This window comes from Bombus pyrosoma, linkage group LG4, assembly GCF_014825855.1.
Source record: "Bombus pyrosoma isolate SC7728 linkage group LG4, ASM1482585v1, whole genome shotgun sequence".
NCBI classification, from domain to species: domain Eukaryota; kingdom Metazoa; phylum Arthropoda; class Insecta; order Hymenoptera; family Apidae; genus Bombus; species Bombus pyrosoma.
The window spans coordinates 1,283,163-1,303,607 of NC_057773.1; the positions used below are offsets into that span (position 1 = coordinate 1,283,163).

At 46.4% G+C, this 20,445-nt stretch overlaps 1 protein-coding gene across 14 annotated transcripts in view; it reads left to right on the forward strand.

Moving 5' to 3' along the window:
• LOC122566660 (protein turtle-like) overlaps positions 1-20,445 on the forward strand; it is a 156,215-nt gene that overhangs the window by 63,664 nt on the left and 72,106 nt on the right. Inside the window, exon 1 of one of the 14 annotated variants that reach the window (XM_043724222.1) lies at positions 8,389-8,539. The exons of the other annotated variants lie outside the window; for them this stretch is intronic. The gene's annotated coding sequence lies outside the window, so the exon portion shown is untranslated. Of the gene's footprint in view, positions 1-8,388; positions 8,540-20,445 lie in introns of those variants that run through there. 14 annotated transcript variants of the gene reach the window in all.

The following is a 20,445-nucleotide window of genomic DNA, read 5'->3' on the forward strand; positions in this document are numbered from 1 at the left end:
CAAATAATAAATAACAAATGGCGACCGAGGGAGCCGAGAACCGGTTAAGGTAGCGCAAAGGTGAGTTGACGGGTCAGGTGGCTCGCCAGCTTCGAGTTTCTCTTGCATATTTATCACTCTGTGAAAAATATACCACTTCAGCGCCGGATGCAACTCGATGGCGCCAACCGACATCGCGGAAAGATACCTTGAAATCCATTCGTCAAACGTGCCGGACAATCTGTCGCGACAACGATGGCTCTTTTTTCTTCTTGTTTCCCTTCTTCGAGCTGTTTGATCGTTTTATTACGCGAGACGACCATCGTCCCGATCGATTTCCAAAGTCTCGGAGAAATGTAAGCTGTATTCTATTGTTTGTTTAGTTTCGGATCGCACACGATTCCGACGATCGACCTTACGGTCGAGGAGACCGATCGGATCAGTTTCGCGTTTTATTCGCTGATTATTGTCGCGAATGTGCGACATTTGACGGAAATGTTTCAGCAAACGAGCGACAATGACATTAATTGTTTGTCCGACAACAATGGTTGGTTGGTGCGACGAAAATTGATGCTGTTGGCACGCTAATTTCCGCACGAGGAAAGCAATTGTTGCGAAACGTATACGTGTCAGTTACCCGGAGGACAATGGATTTTTTAATTTCATGCCGGAATCGAGTCTCAAAATTGGCCGCGAGCCGATTCTTTGTCCAATGACGGCTAACGTATTGCTGTTATTCTCGCAGTAGCGTGAACACAGCGTAAATAAGCGTGATAACAGGAGAAAATAATTGGCGGGTTATTTGTTTCAATGGCGCGTTAACGAGTTCGATTACGGCATCCATTATAACGAGCAACTAGTTCGGCAAAATACTTCAACGAACGTGCGTCTGATAAACGAAAAGCATTCTACCAGCCTGATATTTCTGTTGTCTTTTCATCGTCGGTGGAATTTATTAAAAACTCGATTTGTGACACAGCACGCATTTGCCGAAGCACAGGATTAAATTCTTAACGACGTTGTTTGCATCGTTTATCAGAAGCTGTGGTTCGCGTCCCGTTAGAAGGAAAACGCCAGGCCATCACCTCGAAGTCGTTTAAAAAATCAAGAGCGGTCGGTTACATGATGCCAGAGCGCGAGGGTTGCATCGTTTCCGAGGAAATCGATATTTATAGAGTTAGGCGAGTGGTTTCAGTACCAGCGAGCTGGCGTAGCCAGCGAGTTACTGCAGCGAATCGGTTAACTCGAATTTAATATCGTGGGTCTTCCAATTTGGACGAAGCGCGGTAAAACGGGGCGACCGTTTCGGCTTAATTCCCTGGAATTTTGTTGGCCTCCTCGCTGGTAGCATTACGATTCGAGCGCATTGAGGGTCGTAGGGACTCGCACACTTTGATCGTTCTATCGCTATCGCAATCCTCCCGAGTTGTTCGAACACGTGAATGTTCATCGTCGAACAGGCTTCTGTTCTGTCTTGCAACTGGAAATCGCGGAACGTACGTGATCTTGCGAGAAAGGGAGAGAGTTTTATCAATGACGACGATTACGGATACATCAAGTTGCACCAACTATCGATCGATATTATAGCCGCTTTAACGAAATCTATCTTGCGTCTTCGTTGAACGTCTTCGAATCTTAGCATACCGCGACCTTTTTCGCGCCAAACTTAGATACCGCTATTGGGTACGTCTTTGCTGGCATAATTGCGCCCATTTACATTTTTAATTACTCGCTGCCGCATTTTCTCCGCACGAGTTATTCAGCGGGGAGTGGAAAAAAGTAGCAGGTCGCGGCCGGGATTCCATTGTGAGCAGCCCGCTTAACAACGGCCCGTACACTTTTCAACCTTTCCCGGAGAAATTCGTTCCAGGTGTATTTTTATTTTCCGCGTGCTTTACCCATCCCCCTTCCTTCTCCATCCACTATTGACGTCACGCGGATTATTCTTCGTTGTGCGTTTTACCACGTACGAAGCTTCAATTTAAACGTCGCTTTAATCCGATAATTCTCTCCTTTGTACGCTTGCGTACAATTATTTGCCGCGGAACGCTCTCGAACATCATTTATCGAACGGTGGACCGGCTTCTCCCCCTTTTTCCTCGCACTTTATCCGCGTGTCACTCGATTTTCGACAAACGTATTTTTCCTGTTCGCCAGACTTGTTCTTTTTCCGTCGTTACGTCGTCGTCGCGCCGCCTCTGCGCTCGAGAGCGAACATATCATCATCGAGCGGCAGCCAAAAAATGGATGGTCGCTTTCCAGCGTGGTGTTATCGAGCTCGCGATTAAAGTCACGCACCGATGTGTATTTAACGAAACAACTCGACGTACATACGTGCGTTGATCAGGTTACGTCCCTGGCGTAGATTATCCGTAGAAAAGCAAGCCACTGATACAAAAGACGCAAACGGCGATCGCCAAGTCACGAAATATAGAACGAGGCTAACGACGTAGGCTTAAAAACGCAAGGCGAAAACAATCGGTGGGATAAAAACGAAAAAAGGGACAGGAGAGCAAGGGAGGAATCTTTTCACCGCCGGCGATGTTTAGGTTCGCTATTGCACCGCATCGCGGGGCTCGCAGACAGAGATACGGAAGAGGAAAATTACGTTTCGAGTGCCTTTCATTTTTCCTAGTAGCCTGTCACAGCGTCTTTTTCCGCGCCACGTCATTCTTTACGCCAAGATCGAAAACTTTCTTCCACGTCGTATGTGATTTCTTCCGTAAGTTTTTGCAACGGGAACCAACCGTCGTTGCCATCGTAGCAAGAGGAATGCTGGAATGGTATAATAAAAAAATGATCACGAGGGAAACTGGGTTGATACATTTTCGCAAGGGAAGAGCAAAAGGTCCTTTTAAAGGATCCCTGAAAGCACGAATAAATCACGTCCCGCGGGTTTGCCCTCTTCCCCTTGCCCCGTTGGACCGGCATCACCGCGGTATGGTACAGGGGGTTAGAAGCGAGGACATGCTATGCGCGTACAGCCTGTGTCAAAAGTAATGGCCGATGTCTGTCAAACGAGTCGATGTCGGTCACATCGCCGAGCCAGCCAAATAAAAGAAATATCAGCGGATGCGTGTGGGAATTTTAAGCTCCGACCACGCGTTTCATTTCACGTCCTTCTCTCGGTTTTCTATTTTGCATAACGTTTCAACGCGAAATCGGATACTGCAAGGTTTTCACTGTGAACGACGCTTAATTAATCGACGTCTCGACGAATTTCGGCACGTGTTGGCAAAGGAAACGTTGGATGAAAACTGAAAGACACTCGCGAGCAATTAAGGCGTCGAGTCAGTCTAATGCTATCGAGAGTTTCGCGCAAAGGCGTACTATTGGTCGGCAAAGAGATAAAGCGATAACATATCGAACGATCGATCGATTAACGAACGAGATGAGCATTGTTCATGACGAGCGGCGTGTCGAGGGTAACAAGGACAAAAACAACGGTTTACCAGTATAATACAGTTTATTTCGCGATCACGCGCCCCGCGAAAGTATCCACATTCGAGCTTGTTGCGCTCCGAACAGATCGATTTACGGCCGTGCAACGATGACGATGATTAATTAAAGTTAATAGCGAGCAGCGAATAAAGCTGGTATCGGTGTCGGTTCCAACTGCGCTCGATTAAAATAATCCGTTTGAAGTTCCGTATTGGTACTTGGTTGTTATCGTCGTTACCAGAAAAGAAACAACATCCAATCGTTAAAATACACAGTTTGTGATTTTCATTGTCACGAGAAGACGAGGCATATTTTACGAGTCAGCAGAGACCGATACGTTTTCGCGTAATAGATTTCCACGGTGGACACGACCGTCTGCGTTGTGAGTGTAATTTCGTGCACCCGTGACATCGACCCCGGTCACGGCCCCGGTCCCAGCCCCCGCCGACAAACAAATGCGTTTCTCCGGACGTGCCGTCTTATCTTTCCAATTTTCCACGAAAATCTGATCCCTGTCCTTCCCGCCGCAACCGAAGGATAATTTTCTGGATTTCGTAACTAATAAAATCCGTTACGGTTACCGTTCGTCGAAAAAATGAAAGAAGAAGAGAAGAAAGGAAGAAATATCGCGTTATTGAGTTAATTCGTAGACAAGATTTTTTGGTGGCGCCGAACATCCGCAAGTCGATTCTTGCCACTCTACTTTTACTTGGATACCCGAGGTCGAGGCTGAAAAGCACGCGACTCATCGATGTAGTTGCCACCGAATCCTGGCCATTTTCACAATTTAATGGCTATTTCTCTTAATTTCATCGTTCTAACAGCCTCTTTCTCGGCGTATAAAATTTACGGCGCCACCATCGAGTCGAAATGAACAGAACCAACGTATTTATCGCATTCTTCTTTTTACCGGTGCCTCGGCAATTTTCCGCCGATACGGCATGTATGCGTATATCGGATTTCGAAAATTTATCGTAAACGTGAATGGGAAGCAGAGTTGATTGTCGCATCCTGCATTTAAAGCGCGAAAGATTTCTCGTTTCCATCTCGAGGAATACATTTGCGCGTTGGTTTTTGGAGGTAACAATTTCAGAAACACGAACGCCTCAATGATTTAGAATTAACCGAATCTATAGGTTTTGGTCGGTTCGAGAATGCTCCGTGCCAAACATTCGTACATGTCGAGTCTGTACTATGGAAATCTTCCGTTGTTCGCAACGTTTGAACTCTAAATTGTGACTGTACCCCAATCGTTTGGAACCAAAATATCTTGGGTCAAAATATTCCGCGAAATTCGCATCGAATCTGTCTCTGATCGCTTTTCACGCCTGTCACTGTTCAGACAATTTGTAGTCGATAATCGCCCGGGTCGAAGAGATCGTCGAAGGTGTCATAATAATTGCAATCTTGCAGATATACGCTGAGTACGAATAACGCCATAAGTTAGAGAGGTGTAGGGGCGTTCGATGCGAAAGTAGAATCGCCGGATATTTTAGTAAGAGACCGTAAATCGCTTGGATCCCGGAAAAATCCGCGTTTACGGGGCGGGGAAATCGTTGCGTCACCTGCATGCACCGTCGAAATTGATGCTCAACGTCGAATCGACGCCACGATAACATTTGCATGCGCCACGTGGGTTTGCACATGAACGAGCAAACGTAACTAAAATAACGAAGTTTATGTGGCAACATTTTCCAGAGCTGCCGCAACAACAAATTGTTCTATTAAAAAGTTAACGTCGGCCAGATAAACGGACTCTTCTCGTGCGGGAATGACACTTTCATATTTTTCACACCGAGTCCTCTTTGCGTTTCCGCGGAATTTCGAACATCCTGTTTCGTACTAACCGCTGGTTGCCATTTTAATGGGCTTATAAATACTGACTTATATAATTGTTGATTAAAACCCGATTCGATCCGGGACCGGATACAACGAGTTATCCTCTTTTGAAAGATTGCATAGAAGAGAATTCTATTGAGATATGTGTAATTTTGTGTGCTATACTAGATTAACCGCGTAGTAGTGACACACGTATGTGAGTATGAGTGTGTGGAAGTATGCGCGTGCACAGCGTCTCGTAAAACAGATGAATGCAACTGTTCCGTTAGTAGTGTGGTATAGGAGATGGTGAGACAAAGAAAGTGCTGAGACGCGTGCAAATGTATATCGAAGATGATTTTGTAAATAACATATTAAATAAATCTGAAGCTATCTTGATATCAATTCTAAGTGTAATCTAAGTTTTCCTATACTTTCATTTCGGCGATTACGATCTACAATTTTCAACAAAATCTTCGATGAATGTCACTCGATATTTTATCGGTGTTATCTAGCAAGGCATACCGTGTTCTCCATAGCTGCGAGAATCAAACAGCCCGAGTCATAATTGTAACCGATGTTGGCGTTAACACGATAAATTACGAGTAATTTGCGCCTTTCGATAAACAGCTCACGTGCAAATTGCTCATGAAGATTAGCGTTACCGTTCATGATCGGCGCGAGAAAACGCCAACAGCACTGCGGCGCATTGTATCCGTCGACATCGATAGAGACGATTCCGGTGCTCGCGATTCCACGAGGTAAACCGACAAGCGGATACTCATCGTACGGCACAGCAAGATAAAGGAACATGCGAAATAACCACATGCCGTGCACGATAATGGTGATTATCGCAGCTATTCGCGTGGTGGTCGAACGCAAGAACCATCGTGTTGTCTTCGATCACCCATTTATCCTCTTTGCTAAATTAATCTAGAGCTGCGTCTAACCACGCGACAAACCTATCGCGTCTCGAGTTTAAATTTTCTGAGCGATTGGGTGAAATGACGGAGAATAGAAAACCGCGTCGAATTATATAATCTACTAAATAGACTTTCTTATCAGAGTTTCAAGGGAAAACTTCACTTAACTGGGAGACGCGTCGCGTCTCGAAATAGCCGGACATTTGGAATACGCAAATCAGATAGCTGTCGTGGAGACGTAGTGCAAAAGTTGCAACTAAAACGTGATACGTTAATTCGATTGGTGTTGCGTTGGCGGGATCTTTCCTAGTATTGCGTCATACGAACGAAAAATTGCCACAAATTAACTCATCGTCGATGGCAACAAATTGCGCCGACATTCTGACGTCTGATTCTCGACGCATGGTTATCGTGCCAGTGAGTGGAAACAATAATTCTGCTGTGCAAAAATGTACGTGGCTACGGGGCTCCATTGCGAACGACACTTCCGACGTCGATAAACAATACTACTCTACTCCACATCTATCGCGAATATGTTATCCGTTTACATAGCGTCGGATAATATCTGTAAGCGCTTCTGTCACGTACAGGCGCGTTAGCAGTGTCGCACACGGTACGGCCTATATTCGATTTTCAAACGTACATGTCCACTCTCTGCAATGCTTTATCGTCCAGTTTCCCTCTATCACACGATATCGTTGCTAAATAATAAATTCGTCGAAGGTAATCCAATTTTAAGATCTCTGCTTATTTTTATTTCCATGTAAACGTATCGTATCTTCGTTGTTTACCGCGAGATCGATGAGTCGGTATTTATAAAAGGTGCGACAGTGTATCAACCCTTTATCCATTTTATCCTGCGAAACATTCAATACGCGTCTACGACCGGTGACACTTTCCATCTACCTAAACGATAACTATCGATTCCCCCATTGATTCGTGATGTCCGGTGAAACTGTCGAAAATATTCGGACTGCGTATAAAATCTGTAAAAAAATTGCCTCCAGCCGATTAAATCCTTAGCCCTCTGTTCAAGGTTTCTCGAATACGCGAACTACCGCTGTGGAAATTAGTTTACAATCCAAAGTATTGGGTAAAGAGATAAGTGAAAAAGATACGGTCGGAAGTAGATCGAAAACCACGATACATCGCTGACCGCGGACAACTCGATATCGCACGAACCAACTCGATGATATTTTTGGCCGGTACACCACAGTACCTGGGCGTCGAACGATGCCTGACCACGGAAAATAATGAACAGGTCAACCGAGGCCGGCCAGTATTGACACTTCACGTTCATTTACATCGTAATGATGCCAAAGTGTCAGTGCTGTCAGGCGCACGACAGCCCGGTGCCGAACGGCTGATAGGAACCGTGTGCAGCCGGGACGAGGAAGAGGGTGGAGTCAGGTCGAAGGACGGGAAGAGCGATTTCGCGGTCGGCTAAACAAATTATCGCATTTCGATAACGAGGCCACTCATAAAGTGGCGATGGCTAGCTCGGAACTGAGCCCCGCGCTAAAAATCGTTTCGCAACGAGCGACAAAACACATACCAGACAGGAAAAGAAATCGAACGATCGGGAAAGTAACATTGGAAGTCGAAAGTATGGATAGGTAGGACAGGAACGAAAGACGTCCATCGATTTGAATCGTCCGAAGAGATTCAGAGTCTGAAAAGCGTCGAACGAAGCAGTGGTGGTCAGTGGTAATGCCGCAGGTGTTGATACCGATTATTGGACGTAAATGTCTGCACGTACCGTTAGCACAAATGTTAGATCTATCGATCGCGCAGGGCGTATGAACTCGTTACGGAAGTTGGTGTCAGAATGAGCTGTAACAGGATATATCGGATAAATTAGATGATCGATGACGATCGCAAGAACAATCGCTGCAACTTTCCTGTTACTTGGCGGATGGGATTTCGTGGAAATTATTAGAATATTCTGGAGAAAGAGACCGACACGGCTCAGCGCAGGGCAGCGAGGCTTTGTTTTATTCTACGCGATACAGCAAGTACGCGTGCACCCAGTTACACCGAAAACATTGGCGGTGCACCGAGGCGAAGTACGTATAACGCGAGGATTTTATATTGATCGCGCACCGAGGGACGCTCGCACCGGCAAATACATCGAAAACGTAATCAATGTATCGTCGTGTCCCTGTACTGAACTGCTAATTAATTGCACACGGCTAATACCTTGCGCGTGCAACGGAAGTGACTTGCGCGTCATCGATGCCCCGAGCACGCTATGTTCCTGGCAACGACCCCGTACCCGGGCCAACTGCCGGTGCAGTGACGTTGCGGCGTGACGTCACCGAGTGGATCTGTGACGTCAAGAGGGTGCGGACCACCGGAGTGGGGGCAATCTCATCCAGGTGAAACATTTTACAAATCGGGTCAAGTTGCTTAACTTCTCTTTCTCCGCTATCTTACCTTCCTCGTTTCTTTAGTCTACTATTTATCTTCTGTCGCACTTCTCCTTTGCTTTTTTTTCTCTCTATCCTTTGTTTTACTCTCTTATTAAGCATATACGCATCGTGCTTTGACGCAATGTTCTTCGATTATGTTTAATTCGCCTTCGTTCCCGTTCCGCTTTTTCTTTTTTCCTTCGGTTGGACAAATTTCGTCATTCATGGAACAAACGGCATCTTTTACAACATACCGTCGTCATTTCGATTTCTTGACTGCACCGTCGCGTCAAGTTAACGACGACTTTTCGACGGCCAAATATTTCGTGCCGGTTCCGGACACAATAATCGAGCAAACTTCCTCTCCGCTTGGTTTCTCCAGCTTCTCCTTTTAACCGGAGGAAACCTTTGATTCGTTTGACCTCGAGTCGCGCAAAGGGGAGCGCGGATCCGTGCGCTTATTGGAAATAAAAGTCCCTAAGTACTAGGTAAATTGAATGTGTCACGATAGAATAAAACGATTTCCTTTAAAGCGCGTCCAGCTTATTTTAAAGAGTAAATTGCATCGCGCGTTGAAAGGGATAAGACGTTGCTCGTTTCGAAATTTATATGATCGATTTAATCGACATACATCGTCCATGTTTCAGTGACGTATACGCGTGGGAACGACGCTGACACACGGGGAATTTGCCACCGAGCGAGTCAAGAGAAAGTTAAGAATCAGTCAGAATTAAAATTTACGATAAAGCAAAGGCTTCGATCAGAGGCCGGTGCATAGTTCAATTATTATAATATCGTTATGCTATTACTCGATACGTTCGTTATGGTTTTGTTCAATATTTTACGATACGATATCGTGCGAGATGTTTCAAATGGTGACGCGAACTGCCTCAGAGCGCTTTCTTTTCTTGCCTCTTTCGACCCGTGTCTTGCCATTTCTTGTGTATTTTTCTACTACGAATGCACCTCTTCCAGGTGCTTTAAAACAATAACACGTTCATCTTGATTCCCTATGTCGGCTTTCTCTGTTCCGGTTTCTGCCTCGAGCCATGTTTTTCTTGAGAACGCTCGTTTTTCTCCGATTTTCTTCCGCTCGATGTTTCGTCGTGTTCCCGCTGCAGCCCCTTCACCGCGTTCCGCCGCTTTCGTCTCTCATTTTTTCTTCTCTTTCTTTTTTGGAATCAATAACGGTGCCTGACCCGGCCGGCTAGAGAGCGGGTCAAGTGGCCATCCGCGCCTGTAAAGCCTGGATGCTTCGGTGCACAGAATGCAGGGTAATATTAGCGAGCTAGTTTCGGCTAGACTCGAGCGAGGAATTGCCAAGTCAGCTCATTGGGATCGCGCTTTGTTCCGCTTCGGCGGACTTGACGCGTACCGGAGGACCATCCACCGCTGCATTCGGCTTAGACGAGTCGCACTCTATCTTGTTCGTCCGTTTACCCTTCTCCTGGTCGCCTCTATTCATCCTCTATCGTTCGAGCGCCTTAAGCCGGAAATTCATTGCTCTGCCACGCGACTCTTTACTCTTTGTTGTCTCCAGTTACGTCAACCAGCTAACCAGTTTCATACCTAATACGTAACGCCATCTCTCTGTTCTTCCTTTGCTCTTGTGGAACGCTTTTGCCCCACCCCAGATAAATCGGTCCGTTTACAGGCCTCCGATATTTCCGAATCGTCTTTGAATGGGAGCGAAAAATTATAGAGCGACTTTTGGTGGAGCGTGATGACTGAACTTTGAAACGATTACCAGATTTACCAGCGGTTCGACAACGCGTAACGGTAACAACATCCTGCGCCACGCTCGTTTTTTTTTTTTTTTTTCTTGTCAACGACCTCAGTTCTTTCATTTTTGTCGTGCGTTCGCGATCGTCCTCTGGTATCGTAGGGGGATTACTTGCCGAGCGTGTGGCACGCAGACAGTCTGGGTTCCAAGATCGACAAGAAAGCACCGAGGATCGACCTACATCGTAACATACCGGTTTTTGTCGTGGACGCGGTTCGTGGCCGTGATCCTCCGGGCCGCAGCCGCGCCTTGCCACGTAATTGTTTGACCCGCAGCACCCAACTACAGCCGTGTTTTACCCCCGTTCTCTATCCGGTATTTGCATGTTAAACGTCCTCGTTATCTTTGCTTCGACGTTGCCTAACTTGTGCCTGCCTTTTTACTCGCAAGAACTTTGAAAGTGGAATGTTAATGCTGCTCGCGACGGTCTGTTAGCGCCGCGTGGATTTTCAACCGACTCATTATGGTCATTCTTTCTTCGGCCAATCGTTAGCGTTTTATTATCATGTAAATGTAGCGGGGCTGCTTTGCGCGCGCTTTCCGCGACAACTTTCGTCGGCGCCGCGACGCGGCCGAAAAACCTTTGAAAAGGAATCAGTCGACGCGCTCTCTATCCGGTATCTCTGTCGCGTTTAAAAGGAAAAAAACACGGTAACGACGGCGATGAGTAACTGAGCGAGAAAAGTCGCTGATGACGTCGATCATTGATAATCGATGTGTTATTATGTGCCTGCACGATGATATGAATTTAACCGAGCGAAGAGTAGGACAGCAGCGTGACGTCACCGGCATCGCGACAGCTACAACGATCAGGGAGAAAGACATCGCGATGACGCCGGGTAAGCTGGATGGTTTGAGGTCGGTCTGCTGCCATTGACGTAACACGCAGAGTCTCGCCGAGAGTGAGCAATCCGAAGAAGGGGTGACTATAAAGAGACAGGAACGAGAAAGAGAACGAGAGTAAGAGAAAGAGGAGCATGGTGGAAGATACTAGATGACGAGTATCGGTATCGACCGCTAGAGAGACGCGACGGAGCGTGTAGTCATGGGATGCTGGACCGTATCGGGGACCTTAACAGTCCTCGTCGCTGTTTAGTCTTGACATTTTCCTCCGTCGATCTTGCGGCTAGAACTCCGTGGCGTGCGGTACACGTGATCGATTAACGTCAAGGAGGAATGACCGGAGCAGATGGATCCGTTGGCGGTAAAACGACGCGCGTTTCTAAAAAGAAAAATTTCAAGTATCGCGAGATGCCGAGCGTTCGCCGACGGTTAAAGTTGACGGTTAATCGCTCGGAGATGTTTAGGCGATAATTTCCAAATAAATTCTCGTAGAGGATTACGTCCGTAAGCTTGCAGCATAGAGACGCGCGTCCTCGTTAATCATATAATTCTCTTTCGCTTTTAATAAATTACCAAGAGGTTAAAGCTAGTCGCCGAGCGCCGATAATGAATCACAACAATGCCTCGTGTGGCTAATGAATTATCTTAGCGGCATTCCCACTCTCTTCTCCTTATTCGACAACAAGAACATCGGCGCCTCTTCCATCATTTCGGTCTGCTAGGCCGGTGGCTGCGGCAGAATCGGTATCCGAGCAGGAGATGAAAAATTACGGGTGCAGCTGACGACGCGTCCAAGCCTTATTAATTACGTCCAGTCCGAGAAGGTTCCTGGCGAAATCCTGAATCAGGCTAGTCATAGTCGTCGCCGTTCTCGGGGACATTTTTCAACTGCATCGGCACCGATCCTTCTCGTTCCTTCTTTCTTCCGCCGTGTGCTCGATTAGATGGATTCTTGGTTTGATCCTATCGTTCGTACGTCGCTCTGTCGACGACATTTCACGGAGAAGTCGACCCGTGAAGTAGCGAACGGCTTTGAATCTCACAGGTGATTGACACAAATCGAAGTGGCGCGACGTAACGCTTTGAAACGGTTTTTGACTCGACCGCGACGCGGTGACGCGATACACCGAATTAGCATTCTTTAACTGGTGGCTCCGTTCCTCGGCCTAGATTTTTCCTTCGGTAATACCCCGGAAGAATATGAAGGCAAGGCGCCGCGTTGGTTTCACAGAACGAAAACGCACCTGGGAGCCAAAGAGGAAACGGAAAATGGAATACAGCAGCTAAAACGTTACCTATTCGTGTCGCGTGTAACGACGCGGACTGCATTCGCGCGGTGCAATTTCGCGCCGGACGTTACGTAATTACGGAACAACGAAATCGCGCGAACCACCAGCCCTTCGCTGGTAGAAGTGGCTGTATCGGTATTAATTAAAAATTGAATTTTTCCGCTGACTCCGCTGGCGCCGGCTCCGGCTTGGGCGGAAAGCCCGACGACCGAGTGTCAGGCGAACTCGATACACCGAGTGCTGTTTCGACGTTATATAACTCGATTGGTTAACATCCGCCCGAACTCCTCCCCTCCTTTTCAAACTGTATACCGCTTTAATTCCTATTCATCCTATAGCCTGATACGTCGCTAAGAATGTTCGATCTCGATCCGTGAAAAATGTCTTCGTTATGCGAAAACGCGAACTGGGACGTTTAAATCAGACCGCGAAATTCACGTCGTGTTAACACGTAGATTTCGAAATTATCCTGTGATTGTCTAGCTTTCGTGGCTCTATTGCCTCCGCAGACACGAGATTCCCAACGCGTGGTCGAATCAATCGCGTGAATACGATGCACGCACGAAAATCGCTGACGGCGTGGGAATCTCGCGAGAACGTCGTCCAGTCACGTACACGCGACGTGTAAATTAATTAAAACCACGGATTGATAATGTACCGTTCAAACGCGAGGCAGCGTGGAAGAAAGTGCAACGTGTTCATACGCGATTTACGATTTACCCACCGTTAAAAATCGCTGACGGGTTAAATTCCGTTCTGTTCGTTTTCAGGGGAATGTTCGGACTCGGAATTGCGAGCGACAGACGTTTTCTCGTATTACCCGGTGCTCAGACAACGAGATCAAAAGTTATCTAATTACAGGAAGAAGCAATGATACGGACGGAAACCAGGGATGAGAAGAAACAGGAAAGTTTCTCAGAAGAGCTCTCTTCTCGAGTAGTTTCCTTCTTAAAATAATACAACTTTCGCGAAATGTCGAGTGCTATTCTCTTATAATCGTACATGTGTCTCTCGTCCTTGTCGCGAACAGCGTTTCGAAACTGCTTCATTCCGTTGCCACGGCATCGCGATAGATGCCTCTGTCAAGATGGTTTTACTAGTCGGATCGACCGGCTGATTCGGTCACTTGAATTGGCGCTGCTTCGGTTGTCTCCAATAGGCTGATGATTAAGGACTATATGGAATGCGACAGTTCACTTTGTAATTTACACGTGCCTAGTGTGGTTGCAAGAAGATTGGATTCGATGGCTTTATAATCCATTGGGAAATTTGATTGGAGAAAGTAAATACCCGGCTTAAGCTCACTAGTACCAGACAAACTTGAACTTCGAAGTTGAAACAAACCCGCACGATCCGTTTGACCGCGATAAATTACGGGGCTCGTGCCATTCTTGAGGGAACTTGTGAGTTTCGAAACAGGATAGGAGGACTTGTGGAAATGGCGCGTTCCGTTTTATCGACTGACCGGGTTATCCGCGCGTAGGAAATTCGTCGGCTTATCAATTAATAAACGCGGCCCGGCCGGTGCTGGCGCGACTCTCGCGAGTATGTAGGTTCGAGCTGCGTTCGATAACGAATTCCGCGATGGAAGCGGACGACAAAGGTCGCCGGCCTTTTCGCACCATCTCGCACGAGACGGCAGTATCGCGCGCATGCACGCAGCTCTCGAATTCACCGTACGGTACACACCCAGAGCCACAGTATGCCGAAGTTAATACGATATCGGATTAAACGTACGCGAAGGGGCCAGCAGGTTGAAAGATACTACCGTTACCAGGCTACGCTTACCTTCGCTAGAATGTAATCTAGGAGGTACGTGAGCTCGTGTGTGCCTACGGTCGATTGCTATCCGGTCGAGAAACTAGCTGACTCTCTTCGTAACTCCTCGATACCGGTATACCTACATTTTACGCTTCTGTTATACGTACATATATATATATATTTTTTTTTCATTTTATCTATGTAATATACGGAACGTTCGTAGCTGAAAAATTGGGAAACTCGTAATTAGTTTGAATACAACTAAGTTTCAGCGATAACGCGGGTGTGACGATACTCAAACAAGTTGCGTCAGAAACTCGATACGTCTTCGCGCTACGACAATCTTTTTTTGGAAGATGAGAGAGCTAACGGTTGAGACTAGAAGCAACTCGTAATCGAATTTAACGAATGGAATATTAACAGAGTTTGCGGGGCACAAGTACATAGGTTATTAATTGGGTTGGTCATATCGTCCCGTACGTAATAACCGTCTATAATTTAATATTATTTGGTATTGGACACAGGGCAACGAGATTGTTTTAATGGGAATGCGATGGGAACGGCACGTGGGGAATTTGTCGATCTACTCCCAGGGGCGGTCGAAACTCGATTTACTTGGAGGTATCGTTCGCATTATCTCCGTGCGCGCGCGTTTCGCGGCACGCGTAGCAACTCGGTTATTCGGACGTATCTTCGATATCTCGTCGGCTTCTCATCGACGAAACGCATCGAAAACGCATCAGCCGTGCGATATGGAACGCGGCAGGTGTATCGAAGATCGACCGGCTGGTTTGGATAACTGTGAGTGAGACTGATCCTGCTTGTGCTATTAATAATTCTGCTTGGTAGGTATATATCACCGAGATCTTGGCGTTACCGGTTACGCGTGCTCATTTGCTCAAGTATACGACAGGAAAGGCAGCTTTGATATTTATCGTTCCACAGGGATGCTTCGGGAGATTTAGATCGGCTTGCTCGTTTCATGGATTAATTAAAAACGATTTGGTGTGGAGAGTTGGTCGAAACGCGCGACTTATCGATCGAACGAGAGAACTGTCCGATTGGCTCGATTTGGAAACGCATCAACGCAGAGAACCATAGGACGTGGAAGATCGCGTGAGCGGCCAAAATAAGCGACAGTCGGAGAACCGATCGCGTCAGCGTTATCAATAATTCCCGTTGACGTCGGATAACGTCCCGAATTTGCACACGAACGTGCTATTCGATTAATTATTAATGCAACGATGCATCGAGCAATGCCGCGCCACTCCGGATCGCTCCGCGCGGGATCATTCTTTTCTGATATTTATGCTTTGACCCCGTATACCATATCGTTACAGATATGCGTTAATTGAAAGCGTTCAAAATAAATTTCTCCGATTATCTTTCTACGCGACAAACTCTTCTACGTCTATTTATAGCTATAATCATAATTCTATTCTATTAATTGCGACTGGGGGTAATGACCCCATTAATGACCCCCTCCCACCACTTGAACAGTACCATAGCCTCGACCTACCGTTTATACACCGTATATATAATAAGCTTGTCAACTTACTCATCTGCTCTTAGTGTTCGTAGTGCAATTCGTCTACGAACTCGTGCTCTCTTTATACCTGAAACCTACTTTATGATCAATCTAACTGCCTTAATCGTCTAATTGTAAATGCCAGTAATTTCTGTAACAAATTTAATCTTTTCTGTGACTCTCTAATTACTTTTGGGTACTTCGCTCACATCGCCGTATGTATTTCCTAAAATCGTTTGCTTAATCTCGTACGAATTACGATCTTTTTTGTTCTTGTTTCGCTACGTATAATTTTATTTTATTTTATACTTATGTAATTATATATTTACTGTAACAGAGGATTTATCCTGTTGATATTAATAAATAAACGATATTTATTAATTGTAGCTGGCAGCGATCATCTTGAGATTTTAGGAGTTTGGGAGGACATATTGGGGTGTTGATGCCCTGCGTAACTTAATTAAGAATGCAGAGGATCCGAGTTCGAATCTCAGTAAACTCGATCGGCTAAATATTTTTTCCTCTACATAGTATATTAAATTAGTCGAGAACCTGAAACCTATTTCGAGGACAAAAATATCTCGTACTCGCGTAAAGTAACTATTATAACACGCAGTCATGGTGAGAGAGGACAGAGCTTTTATAGCGAGATTATTGCGATTATGACAGCGGGAAGCAAAACGAAGGAATATCTCGCAGCTGGTTTCGGGAAATCTTTGCGCGATAAAGATCTCGCTACGGAATGGGTATTTTTCTCGTTTTTCGAAATGGCGGATGCTACTGAATTGAGCATTCTACAAATGCGAAGTACACCTTCCGCGTTCGTACCTTCGGACGAACTTGGATGTGCCAACGTTGTTATCCTTCGTCGAAAGCCGAGAAGAGATAGAGATGGTATAGCGAGTGGGAAAACTTTGAAGCGAAAGCGACGATAAGTTCCTTCGCCATCCTTTTATTTTCCAGTTCAAGAACGGCTGAGATTAAACGACGGTCGTTCAACGAAAGACGCTCGAACCGCTATCGTAGTACGACAAACTACACGAGTCCGACAGTTTAAACTTGTAAATATTGCATCCTGAATTTGCCATCGGCGATGATCGTCGGAGATACGTTGGATTACTGCCTTTTGAATCTTGTCGATAAATCAATTCACGGGGAAGCTGGATAATTTGTTGATGATATCCAGGTTATCGTACGAGTAGTTTCTTTCGGTGTATTTATTCCATCAATAATGGAAAATAGTTGTCTAGTTCTGACACGATTGAACACTTTTGGAAGATTCGGAAGAGATTTCTCGCGATGGATCTCTGCTGCCGCTTGCGATTTTGAAGTTAAGTTCTTCGCCATGACGCGCGCGTTCAGTGACGCTTTATCGTTCCGTTTTCACTCGGCGAACCTTCAAACTTTATTTCTCGGCGCACGAAACCTTCGGCTAGCTAGACGTTGGTTCGCGATAAAATCTGACTTTCAAATGTTGGACAAAGTTTCGCTTCCATCGAAATTCCAATGATTCCGAGAAAACTTTGCACGATGACTCCATTTCCCTTGCTTGCCATTGTCCGCCACCTCGATTCTTTATTCTCGCGGTAGTACTACGTATTTCACGCGTTCCCTGTGATCATTTTTGTTGAAGCAATTACTTCAACAAAAACTCTACATCTTTACTTTTGTATATCCGTGATCTGGAGATCGCTGTTACGAAGAGAATAGAATTTAGTGAAAAATACTCAAAATAAGGAGAGGTCCATACTATTGTGCCCTTGAATATAAATTTTGTTTTGGATTACAAGGTCTAGAAATAAAAGAGCTGTAAGTAGATTTCTGTTGCTGTTTCTTGTTGCCTTCGGCTAAAGCTACACACCAAGGTTAACTTTTTGGTAATGTCCTTTGTTATAAATATATGAACGTGCTCCCTGTCATATATTCTTCCTACTGTATTGCAACACTGTAAGAGTGAGAATCTGGATCAGCATACACTATACCTATACTTATTTCAATATATTTTTCTATTACAAATTCATCCACTTGTTCCTCTATCAGTGAATCTGAACAATTTTTTCGATCGGTTAACAACGCAAATTCTTCATCGAAAAATAAGAATCGCCTGCGATGAGTGCTTCCATATTTTGACTATTATTTCCTTTGTCCTTCGGTCTTCAAAACATTTTCGATGACGGTTAACGCAGGCTCTCTTTCTCGATATTTTCTATCTTCTCTAAGTTTGATAGTATTTGGGCGCCAGATGTTCTTGATACGATTTCACGAGCTTTTTCAACGAGAACGAGCGTGACGCAACTATTGTTTCCTCTAGCCGTCCATCCCCCCGGAATCACTACGAGTAACCGATAAACTATCCCCGTGCAAATCCTTGTTTGCTTGGTCGCTCCGCGCCGCGGCGCGCCGCCCATACAACCCCTATTCTCCGTTATACATCAGGACGCAGCTTTACGAGCTTTATGACCCGTGCCGAGAGACCGGGTCATCAGTGTTTTACGAGGCTTGTTTAAAGATTGCTCTGCCATCTCGTGCCGTTCCGACGGTATGTAATTCAGAGGGGTGGTTCTCCTTTGAGTCACAAGCACAAACGAAAGGAAGTCTCGACTCGCTAGGCCCTTGATAACCTCGATCACGGGATTAAAGTGCGGGCCATTTCGTCGGAACCGTTAGTGTCACCATAAATGACAATCAAGAGCGTTTTTCTCTCGAGGAAGGAGGACGGTCGAAGAAAGGGTGTCGCGAGGCAGAAAGCAAGTTGGAAAGAATAATTACGTTCGTAGATGGAAATCCACGTTTCGAGCGCGAACTACTCCCGCGTGTTGGAAACGATTCAGACTAACAATCGTTTTTACTCGATTCCGCGAACCTCGTGAGTCGCGTTCCCCTGCGCGACATCCTCAGACTCCTGTTCGCCGATCGTCCATGAAATCAGTTGCACTCGGCAACTCGAGACCGCGTTCTGACGTGCAACGTAATTTCCTACGTGCCTCTCGCATCCCTGCGCCCGGAAACACCGAGCAGACAACAATGAAACCGCCTCGGCGACGCGTTCGAGCCACTCATTCTTGGGAGAGACGCGTCTTTCCGCCGGCGAAGAAGTGGAAATTACATCAAAGGCGCGATTGTGCGGCCGGGCATTGTATCGACTCGCTCGATGTTTCGCGAGGCACGCGAAACCAGAAATAAACCGGGACGACGAGCAAGTTTGCGCATTGAATTCCGCTGCCTCGCGGGATTAGTCTCCTCTCGGCGAGCGAGCACGCGAGTCTGACGAATTAAACTTAGGTACGTTCGCCCGCGACTCTGGAAAATTGGAAACTCCGAACTCCGTTCCTCTTCCGCAGTGATCGCGTGGAAACGTGCCGGTTTAAAATTCCCAGACATTTATTATTCCGCACCGGGGATGGATAATAACGTCGCCCTCGTTACAGCTCCAGCTACGCTACATATCACGATTCATACTTGATGCGTTAATAACGTCGAGATAATTCTCGGGCGGCGTACTCTACGGTGAATGGACCATTTCACGCGTTACGATCATCCTTGGTGCCTCGTTTGCCCCCCCCCCCCTTCGCCACCGATCATCAAAACTTTTCGTCGGCTGTGCAAATAATTCGACGGTTGAATCGACGCGTTTTCAAGCGCGAGACGCCGCCCGGCCAAGCCGTGCCGAATCAGACCTGCTTTCGTTTCGATGAATTTCCAAGGCGATTCCACGAGAACCTGGTACAACAAAGGCGGGGCAGCGTGGAAATAAAAGAAGCCGACTTACACGGTCAAAATACTCGAAAAAGCGGCGTTTCCCGCGGTGGTTGCAGCGCAGAACGCCTTTGCCACTTGTTTACCGACGCTTTCCCGCTTCCGGCTGTTTCGAAAAAGCACCTACCAACGAATACGCGAAACGAAGGTGGAGCCGTTTGGGACGAAAGCCGAAAAGGCAGCACGGGCTAGAGGTGTTTCTACCTGCTCCCGAGCCGCGAAACCAATGTACGGGTTGGCCTGCTAATTAAGAGAGAAGGTGGGCAGGCCCCTTCTGACGGAGAAAATTCGTGTTTCCTGCACAAACGCGTTTCTGTAAACTTTTCCGCTACACCGGAATCCTTCCTCTGCTCTCTCTTCTTCTCTTTCTTCTTTCCCACCTCTTTTATTACCGATTACCGGCTACGAGAAAATTTGGTAAAGCACACAAAAGGGTAACGAACGTACACAAATTACCGACAGGTTGATTCCTTCCCTCTTTATTCTCGCGCCTCTTTGACTCCTTGAAGCAACTCCGTCAACGTGCTCTAACATCGAGTCTCGCACATTTCGGTTTTCTTTTACTTACCTGATATGTTGCCTTGACTCCGCGTTACATCTTCCTCTTTATGCGCAACGATATCGTCGATACTGATTCCCGAGCGTGTTTCGAATCGTCGAGACTCTGGCAAGGGATTATCCGTTCCGCGATATCAAACGGGGGAAAAAATTGTTGCAAGCGAGGGAACGAAATCTCGAGAAAGCGGAGTGGTTTCCTTGTGATCCCGACGAACGAAACTTTACTCGCGAATAAATCGCCTTTATCGTCGGGGTGGAACGTCTTTTTCCTCTTTTTCCAGCGGCGGTAGATAGGTACGTACGTCGCGTGTCGATATGCCAAACTGGAGTCGTCAAATTTTCCGACAACTTTTTC